The 13,977-nt window shown below is 34.7% G+C and overlaps 2 protein-coding genes across 6 annotated transcripts in view; one reads left to right on the forward strand and one right to left on the reverse strand.

Moving 5' to 3' along the window:
- LOC127843628 (paraplegin-like) overlaps positions 1 to 13,977 on the forward strand; it is a 298,425-nt gene that overhangs the window by 120,108 nt on the left and 164,340 nt on the right. The window lies entirely within an intron of this gene.
- The window catches only part of LOC127843626 (5-oxoprolinase-like), a 298,491-nt gene that overhangs the window by 53,952 nt on the left and 230,562 nt on the right, over positions 1 to 13,977 (reverse strand). The window lies entirely within an intron of this gene.

Genomic DNA, 13,977 nt, shown 5'->3' on the forward strand with positions numbered 1-13,977 from the left:
TTTGAGGGTCGGGTTGGAGCGTCCTCATGTGAGTATAGTCTTGTCCCAGATTATGGTTTGAGGGTTGGGTTGGAGCGTCCTTATGTGCGTATAGTCTTGTCCCAGATTATGGTTTGAGGGTTGGGTTGGAGCGTCCTCATGTGAGTATAGTCTTGTCCCAGATTATGGTTTGAGTGTTGGGTTGGAGCGTCCTCATGTGCGTATAGTCTTGTCCCAGATTATGGTTTGAGGGTTGGGTTGGAGCGTCCTCTTGTGCTTCTAGTCTCAAGTGAGCTAAAAATATATCATGCAACGTTTTATCAGGCAGATATCAATGTGGTGGTATGATAAATTCTAATACACTGTGCTTTATGACTAAAATATCAGTAAATTACACATAGTTTGCATAGCATCTTGTTGAGATTTTTTCAAATCATATTATAAGTTAACAAATTGAATCTCAGCTCAGATATCCTTAGTTTGACCTATTAACAATTTTTCGACTCTTCGATGCCATCTGATCACAAGAAAAATCTGATTATTGAAAATAAAACATGTCCATTTTAGTGAAATAAGGGCTACACAGACCAAAAAATTGTCCTAAATTAAAAAAAACCATTCTCTTTTTCAACACAGGTTTCAAGGTTATATGAAAACATACTTTTATTCATATTTCCTGGTTTAGCATTTGCAATAAGTACACTGAATACAAACAAAACAGAAAATTAAGAGTATTATATCAAGATTTCTTTGTCCATTATAGAAAGGCATTACAGAAATAATACCGGTACATGTTTGTTTCTGTCTTTTCTCATCAAGATCGTTTTTTGTATACAGAGGGTAAACAGAATAGAGCTATCACTACAGGTGATACAAACATACCCTGCAATACCAAATACACAAATATAGACAAACAAGTTTCATTGTGACTATAAACTATGTGAAAAGTGATATTTCATTTGAATGTGACATTTTAAGATGCTATCCCGCTTTTAATGATATACAAGGCGCCTACCAGGCTACTGAACACCTGAATATATGCTATCCAACTGAAATAAATCCACCTATCCTAAACGAATTAACATAATTGATGTGGTATGTGATATCAAAATTATATGACAGAGTTGTTAATGGTATCATATTAACACCAAAAAAAATTATTTTTTAATTCACCACATGACATCGCAGTAAAGTTTTATTCGACTGAAAGAGATTATAGCTGATATGGTTACGAAATGTTAAATTTTTATATCATTATAAATGTAAATTTAGTTACCACGGGAATATCATGTTTCTTTGTATGATAAATACCCTGCTTTGGAATTTGTTAATTCCATCTTTCAATTGAATCACATAAAATGAAAATGAAATACATAACAAAATATTAAGAAAAAAGCAAGTGTTATACAGAGGATAAAACCCCTTTCCATAAACCCCTTTAAAAAGCTATGTGCACTAATAAGGTAAAGTAATTATTACTTGGCATACAGGATGTAAACACTGAAAAGGGGTGTAAACAAACCAGAGCTGTCCCAAGCCATCTTTGTGACCTTGACTGTCCCATCAAGCTTTTTATTACTGCCATTAAGTTAGCATAAATGTAAAATTGTATTCAGTCCATTTTTGGTGGACAACTTTATGCTTTGGATTAAGTCTGATGTTTCCTTATTTCAGCCATTTCTCAAACAAGTGAATAAAAAGGAATATGAAATACACGTACAATAAACTATAACACTGACAAGTTGACATGAACACGCTATTATTATGCAAATCACATAAACTGGTTACTTAGCTGAAATTGCATGTTGAAATGAATTTGTTTAAATTAGCAATAACACATGATCTATCTGACATCAAAATATATCATTTTTGCAAACCTGAAAATAATACGCTGTAATTATTATTAGGGAGACATGCCTTATGCGTGACCATTTTTAAGTTTCGCCAAGCTGTATAATGCTCAAATATGACAACTGACATCTAAGTGTTACCTTAACCTTTAAGGGAACATGAAAGAGGTTTCTACATGTAACTGTTAAACACATTTGGCAAGTTATTTAAGAAGTGCATAATTACTATTGAAGTATCAGTTTGGATTGACCATTGACCTTTTAGTCTGACTTTGAGCCGGGAACATGGGTCTTAACACAAACTGGTGAACATTTGTTGTCAGTTATTGCTCCATTAATGACAAAGTAACAGTTTGGACAAATTTTACCTTCGACCTGTAAGTGTGCCCTTGACATTTAAGTAAGGTAGACAGGTGTTACATGTTAAACACCGCCTCCTAATGATGGTCTTTTGTAATTATTAATTTTAAAATTGCATGCTGAATGATGTGCTGAATGATGTAGTTACTGTCTGTACAAACCCGAACACACACATACATACAGTAACAGACACACAAATGTGCACTCATACACTCAACCATTTTTACAAATAATTATCATTGTTTCTGAAGATGTCTCAAATAAAAAAGAAAAGAAAGATATGTCAAAGACATTACCCACGTAAACCATCTATTGCTTTGTCAGAGGCTTTGCAAATCTGCCATGGTTTAGTGCATGTGCAAATAATTCAGGAACATTTACATAACTTCGATTGAAAATTGTGTCATTTTACACTACATTTAGTGGTAATTACATATTTTAAATCAAGCACTTAACAAATTTAGAAATAGTTCACTTCACAGACAATTGGATGAACAGTAAAACTGCCATATTCCACCCTACTGGGGGCATACAAACAAAAATTGCACTGGGGGTTCAAAACCCAGGACAAAAAGAAGCAAATACTAAAACATAACCACTAGACTTGCCTGCCCTGAGGGTTCAATACCCAGGACAACAAGGAGCAAATACTAAAACATACGGAATCCTGATAGTGCCATATATAATCTTGCACTTCTTTCATCAAGGGCGAAACTAGAAACACGAAGCGATACTTGATATTTTTCTTGACAGTCGCGGCGACCCACGATATTTTTCTTAAAAGTCGCGGCGACGCACAATATTTTTCTTGACAGTCGCGGCGACGCATGATATATTTAATTCTATATATCGACCTTGTGTAGGTGATGATGATGTGGTCGATCTGGTTCTGGGTCCTGCTGTCTGGTGATGTCCATGTAAGTTTGTGGATCTCCTTGTGCGCGAACAGGGTCCCTCCTATGACCAAGTCGTTCTGTTGGCAGAATTGACTAGTCTCTCCCTGTTGTTGGTGATCACATCCACTCCATGTCTTCCCATGGTCCTCCTTTTGTCTTTGTTGTCGCAGCAAACCTTAGCATTGAAGTCGCCGAGCAACATCAGCATGTCGTGTTGGGGGATGTCCTTCTTGACAGTCGCGGCGACCCACAATATTTTTCTTAAAAGTCGCGGCGACGCACAATATTTTTCTTGACAGTTGCGGCAACGCATGATATATTTAATACGATATATCGACCTTGTGTAGGTGATGATGATGTGGTCGATCTGGTTCTGGGTCCTGCTGTCTGGTGATGTCCATGTAAGTTTGTGGATCTCCTTGTGCGCGAACAGGGTCCCTCCTATGACCAAGTCGTTCTGTTGGCAGAATTGACTAATCTCTCCCCGTTGTTGGTGATCACATCCACTCCATGTCTTCCCATGGTCCTCTTTTTGTCTTTGTTGTCGCAGCAAACCTTAGCATTGAAGTCGCCGAGCAACATCAGCATGTCGTGTTGGGGGTTGTCCCTTGAAACACTTTGAAGGCGTCGTAGAATGCATTCTTGTCCTCTTCTTCTGCGTCGTCTTCTTCATATATAGAAACTTAATAGCATTGATTTTAAAGGTTTTGTAAGTATGATTTAAATTACAGTAATTAAACAATTGCAATATCAAAGCTACTAATTCACAAAAATCTGACATGCAAATTGCACATAAAGTTATACAAATAAAATGTTGATAAGTTTCCAATTCTTATAGGAATGGGTTAAATAAACCATTGGCTAATTTGCTTAAATATCATATTGAACATTATTCAGCTTAAAGGAAACATAATAAAACAAGAAACCGTCGGAGACCGGTGATCAATGCTCCCCAAAGGTTTTTTTTGTCACAATATTGCACTATATATTCAGATAAAAGGAAACGTCTTGAGGGCACAGTAGTTGGGGGGACGATAATTGCTTTATAGAAAATTTCAAAGGGCGATAACTCTGTGAATATACATCCGACCAGACCCCGCTAATAATACGCACATCTCTTCTTGGTAGTGAAGCTTCCCATAAAGTTTCATTGAATTACGGTCATTAGTTGCTGAGAAATAGCCCGGACAAGAATTGCACTATATGTACAGTTAATGGAAAATTTCAAAGGGCCATAACTCTGTGAAAAATCATCCGACCAGAACCCGCTGATAATATGCACATCTCCTCTTGGTAGTGAAACTTCCCATAAAGTTTCATTGAATTCCGGTCATGAGTTGCTGAGAAATAGCCCGGACAAAAATTGTGCACGGACGGACACACAGACGAACAGAAGAAGCGGCGACAATATGCTCCCCCCAAAATAAATTTTGGGGGAGCATAAAAAATGTTTGTGGATATTTGAGCATGTCTATTTCACACAAAGGAATCTTCTTTAGGTGTAAAATATCTCATTTGTTGAGCTATTCAAAATCCTGTGGGGAATATTGAATAGTTTTAAAACATTATACAAACTGGTTGGACCATAGAACATTATTTTGTTCCCCATAAAGCTGTTTGAAATGTTTCTGAACTAAAGGATTACAGTAGCTTAAAGGGGTATACATGTAATAACGCTGTTTTTAATTTACTATAAACCTTATTTAAGCAATACATATTCTCTCTTTTCAAGCAGAAATTTATAATGAAACATTGTTATATTTATGAATTTTTTTAGACAAGATTGAAAAAATGCCCTTTATCACTCACCTGGGTAATGGGGCATGGCCAAAATTTACCCCGGGGGCATGTTTTCAACAGTTTTTTTTCTCAAAAAGCCAAAATCTGAGGCCTACACCATTCATCAGAAGTGTAAAGAGTACAATGCATTATGGGACACAACTTTCATTGGACGAGCAAATTTTATTTAGATTAAATGCAATACGATCATGTACAAATAATGTTTTATTGTGTCATACAAATTATGAAAAAAAAGTGCTTCCTGGGGACTTTCTGATAACCGTAACGGGTAAAAATGAAAATGAATATCTGTTAACAGTTACACTGCGTTAGCATGTATATAAATCATCTTCATAATTTCATTTATTTTTCTTACACATACAGCTCTGATAGGGAATACATGTAATAAACACTGACTCTTTAGTTTTTCACAACTTTATTGGCATTACACAACAGATAAACACCAATTAGCTGTCGAAAGTGGTTTAACCTCTACACAGTTAAAAATCTAAAATTGGTGAAACGGACAAATAAAGCAATGAAGCTGTGATCGTCGCTATCTTTGTACCGGATTGCTGAATTTTGAATTTCAGATTGTCAGTTTGCGAAGTCATTTTTTGCCATTTCCCCATCGGCCGAATATTTATTATTTCGGTTATTTACAATGTATCCTAGTTTGCGGAATGCATATTTCCAATTCCCATGTTGCCGACTCCTTTTCATCGTGAAACAAGGTGAATGACGGCCAAACAACGCGGTAAGTAGCGTGTCCATCCCCCGGGAAGTGTCACCCATCGAGAAAAAAGAACACTGCTGACGGGCTTTTTGTTTAAGTACACTGTGTCTGTACTGTAGTCAGGCAAATATAAAATATGGGCTCTCAGTTGTAGTGACAGCCATTTTGTAAAAATGTTTTTTGTCACTTTGACCTTGACCTTTGACCTAGTGACCTGAAAATCAATAGGGGTCATCTGCGAGTCATGATCAATGTACCTATGAAGTTTCATGATCCTAGCCATAAGCTTTCTTGAGTGATCATTGGGAAACCACTTTACTATTTCGAGTCACTGTGACCTTGACCTTTGACCTAGTGACCTCAAAATCAATAGGGGTCATCTGCCAGTCATGATCAATGTACCTATCAAGTTTCATGATCCTAGGCATAAGCCTTCTTGAGTAATCATCCGGAAACCATTTTACTATTTCGGGTCACCGTGACCTTGACCTTTGACCGAGTGACCTCAAAATCAATAGGGGTCATCTGCGAGTCATGATCAATCTACCTATGAAGTTTCATGATCCTAGGCCTAAGCATTCTTGAGTTATCATCAGGAAAGCACCTGGTGGACGGACCAACGGACCGACAGACCTACAGACCGACCGACATGTGCAAAGCAATATACCTCCTCTTCTTCGAAGGGGGGCATAAATATGAAATGACATTGAAATCCTTCTAGGAATGCACAAATTACAGAGATGATACTAATTTCATACAGAATACTCACACACATACACACACAAGAACTCAGAATTATAGGTAAGGTGTGACTAAAATATGCCCTCCTCAATAATGGCCAAATGTTCGAACAAGTTCGTTAAATTGCTGATCACCAGTGGATTTTAAATTGAAAGTTTCAGCTATGGTTCTCATATTGCAGCCATTACTAGTCAAAGGCTTCGAGTGATTTGGAAGGTATGATATGAAAGAAATTCAATTTATTGTAGATCTTTTTCAAATTGCCTGACACTACACTCACACAAAGAAATTTGCGGAGCGATTATATCTTATAAATATATTACAATGTTCAGGTATTCAATGGGTAGGGTAATCTGATTATACGAGCTATTGAAGCATGGGTACTGAATAATTTTTAAATGTCATAATTGGACCAAAAAACATTTTTAAGGCATAGCATGTCCATTATAATTATTTAAGAGTGTTATCAATTCAAGTCATCAAATAAGCAATGTCAAGTTTGTGCCATTAGTATTGTCAGAGAGAAATATGTTAATAGATCTGTTATTCAGCTTTTAAAAATGTATTTCACATTCCAATAAATCTAAGTTAAATTTTATACTCCATGTACATTTCTGTTTTGCAAAATTATTGTAAAGCTATTGGTTGGTCACAAGTGATACATTATCTTGTGCTTCTAAATTTCTTAATTTTATAATCATACATGTACTTCACATATTTATACATAAACCATAAACTGCAATAATGGGGTTAGACTTTACCATGGTTTTAGATAGAGTTTACCTGTCCGAATATTGCTGATCTAACAGTAAGTGGTTATTTGTTGGAAGAAAGTGTCAAGACAAGGAAAATAAATGAATGCCAGAATTTGTGTATGGATATCAGTATGTAATATCTGAATACTATAATGATAACTATATAAATCAGTTTTGATAGCCGAGATATTAAGTCTTGTTTGTATATTCTTTTAGCAAAGATCTTTAATAAGTAATAAGTCATATATAATAACTGTATATTCAAAACAAGAGGGCCATGATAGCCCTGTATCGCTTCACTGTTTTTTCTTTGCGAAAAAAAAACGTGCAATGCGCATGGGTTGAAATGTACTCAAGCATGTGACTTTCTCTTTCTATCCCTCGTCCCACTGGGGGTTTAAAGTTGGAAGGGTGAGCATTTTTATAAATGGAAAAAGTTACTAGCGTGTTAACTAAACAGACTTAAAAGCTGGGAATTGTTGCACAGGTCCTTTGCTTATAACGTAGGTACATTTATCTCTCCAAAAGATATTGTCGTTCTTTCTATTTCACATATTTTTAGACGCCGACGATCAAATCTACGCATTTGATTTGAAACAGATTCTCAAGACCCATAGGAATGAAAATGCCTTAAACCTTTACCAAACGACACATTTTGGACTTTCCCAATTTGAAAGAGGTTGCAGATGTCAATTAAATTAAAATGGAATATGAAGGAAATGATCAGGTAGGGTAGAAATAATTGTGATAAAAGGAGAAATTGCTCATCAACCCACACATCCCTTAGACCAACAGGCCTGAGAATATTATGATAATCTAAAGATTATTTCTTTATATTAATAAATGTTTTTAATTAAGTAATACATTTGACTTCTAAGATCAATTCATAACTTATATTAAGAAAATTATAAAATGGTCAGAAATATATATGGATTGTTGAGCAATTGACAATCATATCCACAATTCATGAGTCACGATTCACAAATGGAACAATGAATCATTAGTTATTAAAAAGCAGCATATACGATAGTTAAGAACATTGCACTTCATTAATTTCAACACCTTCTCTTGGATACAAAGTTTGAGTTTACCTTGCAGTATCATATATTGACTTTTCTTGAAATAATTATGTTCATGGAAGTTGTGTTTTTAAAATCAATAATATATTATTAAACTGGTTTTAACACTACAAAAAAAGACATGAAATTAACATGTCATCCAAAATATTTTCATCCAGATATATGGTCACTTTCAACATATTTAAATAAAACCCGACTTTTTTCAGTTTGTAAGAAAAACATTCATAACACATATGTTCTTACTTCAATGCCTTTGTAAGCAGTCACCATCTGACCTAAAATGGCACTAAATTACAGGGTTTTATCTCATGTTTACAAGATGTTGATGTTGTTGTTGGTCACAGCCAAACGGCCGCAGTAATCTCCACTGGTAAACGTCATATGTTCAGTTTTGTGACCCCCGGGGCCGGGTCAAATTTGAGCCCAGGGAAATAATTTGAACAAATTTGGTAGAGGACTATTAGATATCACTACATACCAAATTTAGTAGCCCTAGGCTCTATAATTAAGAACAAGAAGATTTTTAAAGTTTGCACACAATAGGCCGTATTTAAGCATATGTTCATTTTTGTGACCCCTGGAGCAAGGTCAAATTTGTTCCCAGGGGCATAATTTGAACAAACTAGGTAGAGAACTATTATATGTCACTACCTACCGAATTTAGTAGAAATAGGTCCAATGGTTATGGACAAGAAGATTTTTATAGTTTGCACAAAATGGGCCCAATATAAGCATATGTTCAATTTTGTGACCCCTGGGGAACGGTCAAATTTTATCCCAGGGGCTTAATTTGAACAAACTTGGTAGAGGACCATAAGATGTCATTACATACCAAATTTGGTAGCCCTATGCCATACGGTTAGGACAAGAAGATTTTTAAAGTTTGCACAAAATAGGCCTTATATAAGCAAATTTTCGATTTTTGACACCCCCAGGGCAGGGTCAAATTTGACCCCAGGGGCATAATTTGAACAAACTTGGTAGAGGACTATTAGATGTCACTACATACCAAATTTGGTAGCCCTAGGCCCAATGGTTATGGATGTAAAGATTTTTAAAGTTTTCACAAAATAGGCCTTATATAATAAGCAAATTTTCAATTTTTTGACCCCCCAAGGCAGGGTCAAATTTGAGTCATGTTGGTAAAGAAGTATGCACAATATTAAAGCAATATGTCAAGGGACATAGGAAATATTTGGGGTGGTTCGCAAACTTTTACATAGAGTTATTAATAATATGCATATTGTAAGTGGAAAAAAGGCCATTATTCTTATAAAATGATTGATACAGTTGTCTGCTCTTGTTTGTAAGTTGGGGTCATGTTGGTAAAGAAGTATGCAAAATATTTAAGAAATTTGTCAAGGGACATAGGAAATATTTGGGGTAGTACGCAAACTTTAACATTTGCACGCTTACGCTTACGGGAAGCCGATCCCGGGTTGAGTAGGATAGCTCCACTATATATATTTCATATACAATAGACAAGCTAAAAATTAATGTCTTCTAGTGCATCTGGGGCATCACCAGCCTTACCAGCTGTTTCACAAGAAAGAGAGCAATCCTTTGTCACAACTTCCATAAACTTGTCCGCGTTGAAGTTTTACAAGAATGGTTGAATATGAGCACCAAATATTTTCTCTCCCAAGTACCTTGGTATGTTTTGCTGGTTGTGTGCATGTTGCAATGTTGGTGGAACTCTGGTTGAGCCAAGTTCTGGACCACTGTTACCGTTATATCTTCTAATGGTGAATCATTGGCATCATCTCCTGCATCACAAAATCGAAAGCTTAATCACAACATCAATCTACATAACTGTCCAGTGTCCATCTAATTATTGTATTCAGGAAATGATTCATAAGACATGCTTGCCAAGAATTGTATGTTAAGAACTCATTTTGATGAAATAAAGAGTTTTTGGAGGTTAATTCTTATTTTCAAAAACCCTAATTGATTTTGATAAAATGAAGTGTGTATCAAGTCCTCACTTTTATGATAAATCAATTGTATGTCAAGTCCTCACTTTTATAATAAAATAAGTTTTGTGTTAAGTCCTCATTTTGATTGATAAGAATTTTTTTGAGAAAGTTCTTATTTTAAAAAACTGGAGTCATCATTTTGATAAAATGAAGTGTGTATCAAGTCCTCACTTTTATGATAAATCAATTGTATGTCAAGTCCTCACTTTTATAATAAAATAAGTTTTGTGTAAAGTCCTCATTTTGATTGCAAATAATTTTTTTGAGAAAGTTCTTATTTTCAAAAAACCTAATTGAAGGGCAAGTCATCATTTTGATAAAAAGAAGTGTGCATTAAGTCCTCACTTTTATGATAAATCAATATGTGTGTCAAGTCCTTACTTTTATAATAAAATAAGTTTTGTGTAAAGTCCTCATTTTGATTGCAAATACTTTTTTTTAAAAAGATCTTTTTTTGAAAAAACTAATTAAAGGGGAAATCATCATTTTGATAAAATGAAGTGTGCATTAAGTCCTCACTTTTATGATAAATCAATCTGTGTGTCAAGTCCTCACTTTTATAATAAAATAAGTTCTGTGTAAAGTCCTCATTTTGATTGATTAGAATGTTTTTGAGAAAAATCTTATTTAAAAAAAAAAAATACATTGTAATTGAAGGAAAAGTATTATTTTGATCAAATGAATTGTGTATCAAGTTCTCACATTTATTTGAGAAAATTATTATTTTCCAAAAAAAAAATTGTAGGACAAGTCTTTATTTTCATCAAATGAATTGTGTGTCTTAAGTCCTCACTTTAAATTATATAAAGATTTTTGGGGAAAATTCTTATTTGCAAACAACTAATTTAGGGCAAGTCTTCATTTTGATAAATAAATTTTATATGAAGTCCTCACTTTTATAATATAAACAACAAGAAAATTCGTTTAATTGATATCCCCTACCAAATAAATTTTGTTTATTGATGGGTGAATAACTTTATTAAAGCTTATTTGTAGGGTTGTGCCTTTTCTTACTTTTTTGTAGTTACATCATACAAAAAAACAAAGGGCAATATCTCTTATTTAAAAAAGTGTAGGGGTATGGTTCTTGTGCATGGAGCTTTTCCTTATTAATATCTATACGCCAATGAAGTTTCATGTTGAAAACTTGTATCATATCTGAGATATAGCCCTGAAAAGTTACATCATACAAAAACAACAAATGGCAATAACTCTAATTTAAGAAAGTAAAGGGTTATGGTTCTTGTGCATGGAGCTTCTCCTTATTAATATCTATACGCCCATGAAGTTTCATGTTGAAATCTTGTAACGTGTCTGAGATATAGCCCTGAAAAGTTACATCATACAAAAACAACAAAGAGCAATAACCAAGTGTAGGGTTATGGTTCTTCTACACGGCACTTCTTCTCATTGATATCTATAAATTCATTAAGTTTCATGATGCAAATTCTTATAATTATAGTTTCTGAGATATAGACCTGAAAAGTTTGTGATGGGCGGACTAACAGATGACAGACTGACAGACTGACGGACAACACCAAAACTATATCCCTCCGCCTTTGGCGGGGGATAAAAATGTGTCAAGTCCTTGTTTACTTGACTTTGTGTTATTCTGTGATACATATATAAATTGCATTAAACGTAACAAGAAAACATTGCTACTAAACAAACATTAATTTAACTAAACAATTAATACTGTGTGTCAGAACTGTGTTATCTAAAGAAAATTGTTATTATTGCTGTTAATTGAGTACTTTATGAAAATAAACACTAAAATAATCAACACTTTGTGAGTTGCTTTTGCGCGTCTTCCGAACTACGAACTGCGTCTCAAACACCAATCATCCACTGTGGCATAATGTATGTTCTATTATTTGTGTGACACACATATTGACATTTTCTAAACTGTATTATATAAAATTTCATTAAATATAAATTATGGTTTTGCTATACACAGGCTGTCAAGTGACCTTTTTTCAAAAAGTAGGAAAAAATAGGAACTACTTTTGCAAGAAAAGTAGGAAAAAAGTAGGAAAAAGTAGGAACTTTTCCCTCAAAAGTAGGAATACATAATACTTATTTTTTAGACACAGGTCCAGAAAACATAGCTTGAAACAGAGCAGGAGTGCCATCACATGTTCTGTATGGATACCCACTTGAAGCTACCTTAAGGGCCCAGAAGATTTCAGCCTTTTGTACCTGTTCCTTGTGTGATGGATGTACTTGCATACAGATAGATTTATCCCCACAACCCTGAGAGCTGCTTGGCTTTTGGGCACTTCCAAACAAACGCTTTTGTGAATTATCATGCATGTATTTCATGTTTTCCTTGTGTTTTTATCCATCTGCATGACTTATAAGTTGATAAGCACCAGAATTACTACAAGATGGACTTCATTCAGACAGTACAATATCTTGCAAACTCATTGCCGGTATCTCTCTTGCACCATGATCCCAGTGTTTTTCCACTGTTGTCCAACTTCTCCATCCATGAAGGGTTAAACTTTGTTTTCCCACTAGAAATTTTAGCACTTATAGTGTATCTATGATAATTAAGTTTCAAGCAAAGCTACCCTGATAAAGAAGTATACATGTAATTAGATGCTGTTCATTTTGGTGTATCATCAAATAAGTGGTTAGAGGTCTTCTGTGTATCGATATAAAAATCGTAATAATATTGTGCATGTTATATCCTTAAGCAGAAGACCAAATTTATTTAGTGATACACCAACTTGTTGTACAAGATTAATACTAGTATATAAAGCAGTGTAAATGTTCTGCTACAGCTACATTGTGAAACCTTTAAATTGACAATAGGGTGCAGTTATAATGACTTAAGTTACATTCAAAATGACTGGTCATTGCAGAGCAGATTATGCAACTGGAGTTAGGACCTTATCACCTGACATCTTTTATGACAGCATTGATTGGGCAATGAAACAGTTGCACTACATTGTTTATTCCAGTTTCAAATAATGGCTTTTACATTATTGATGACTTTGCGGGAGTGTAATAATGCCGTTTAATAATTTTAATACTTCGCTTTAACACCTTGAAGTTACCTCACTAGCTATGGCATCATTAGACAAGAATTGTGTTTGTCCGAAACACAATGCCCGTGTGTGTTTCAGAGTTTATTTACAGGTCCTACTGGCCTCTTCACGAGGTTACGGTAGCCCGACCTGCCCACTATTGCGCAGCTTTGAAATAAAATTTCAATATATCATTTGGCAGGTTTAGAAATTATCTCCCTTTTAAAGCTTATTACTTCCCTTGGATTGTATTTTTTAACTTTTGACCTTGAAGGATGACCTTCACCTTTCACCACTCAAAATGTGCAGCTTCATGAGATACACATGCATGCCAAATATCAAGTTGCTATCTTCAATATTGCAAAAGTTATGGCCCATATTAAAGTTTTCGGACGGACACACACACACAGACAGACAGACAAACGGACTGACAGTACAACTGCAGTATGCCACCCTACCGGGAGCATAAAAATGTATCAGGGCATTTAGGCTCTGTGCATTTATCTTTAATTACTAAACATGATGTACCTATGATATCAATAGAACATCATATCCGTTGTCATGTAATACAGAATTTATTACATTATATTTGTAAATGATGAAAACTCGGCAAAGCATCAGTTTTATCTTTTTTCCAATAACTTTTGTAATAAATTCCATATTACATAACCACTCATACAATACATGTATCTCTATATCTCTACATTTTAAACAGCAATATCATGTAAACATGCAAAAGGTTTGGTCAAATTGTTGTCAATGGAAACAAAATAAAACTGGAATAAACAATGGGT

The sequence above is a fragment of the Dreissena polymorpha genome, chromosome 9 (genome assembly GCF_020536995.1).
Source record: "Dreissena polymorpha isolate Duluth1 chromosome 9, UMN_Dpol_1.0, whole genome shotgun sequence".
Taxonomy (NCBI): domain Eukaryota; kingdom Metazoa; phylum Mollusca; class Bivalvia; order Myida; family Dreissenidae; genus Dreissena; species Dreissena polymorpha.